General features: G+C 26.4%; 1 protein-coding gene across 1 annotated transcript in view; it reads right to left on the reverse strand.

Annotated features, from left to right (window-relative positions):
- The window catches only part of nrl (neural retina leucine zipper), a 5,071-nt gene that overhangs the window by 579 nt on the left and 3,708 nt on the right, over positions 1 to 784 (reverse strand). The window lies entirely within an intron of this gene.

The raw sequence follows: 784 nt of genomic DNA on the forward strand, positions 1-784 counted from the left end.
CCTTACTATACTATGATCTTTTCATAACTTATTATACTATGATATTTTATGACTTTTTATGCCTTACTATACTATGACGTTTTTTGGCATTTTTATGCCTTACTATACTATGAAATTTTTTGTCATTTTATGCCTTGCTATACTATGACTTTTTCATAACCTATTATAATATGACTTTTTTTTTTGACTTTTCATGCCTTACTATACTATGACATTTTATCCCTTACTATACCATGACGTTTTTTTTGCATTTTTATGACTTACTATACTATGACGTTTTATGCCTTACTATACTATGATTTTTTCATAACTTATTATACTATGACGTTTTATGCCTTACTATACTATGACTTTTTCATAACTTATTATACCATGACGTTTTTTTTGCATTTTTATGACTTACTATACTATGACGTTTTATGCCTTACTATACTATGACTTTTTCATAACTTATTATACTATGACTTTTTTTTGCATTTTTGTGACTTACTATACTATGACGTTTTATGCCTTACTATACTATGACTTTTTCATAACTTATTATACTATGACGTTTTATGCCTTACTATACTATGACTTTTTCATAACTTATTATACTATGATATTTTATGACTTTTTATGCCTTACTATACGATGATGTTTTTTAGCCCTATTAAGCCTTACTATACTATCACGTTTTATGGCATTTTTATGCCTTACTAGACTATGACTTTTTTTGGCATTTTTATGCCTTATGCCTATGACATTTTGTACCCTACTATACTATGAGATTTTTTTCCATTTT

The sequence above is a fragment of the Seriola lalandi genome, unplaced genomic scaffold (genome assembly GCF_002814215.2).
Source record: "Seriola lalandi dorsalis isolate HSWRI2012SDOR001 ecotype SW California unplaced genomic scaffold, Sedor1 jcf7180002054930, whole genome shotgun sequence".
In the NCBI taxonomy this organism is placed as follows: domain Eukaryota; kingdom Metazoa; phylum Chordata; class Actinopteri; order Carangiformes; family Carangidae; genus Seriola; species Seriola lalandi.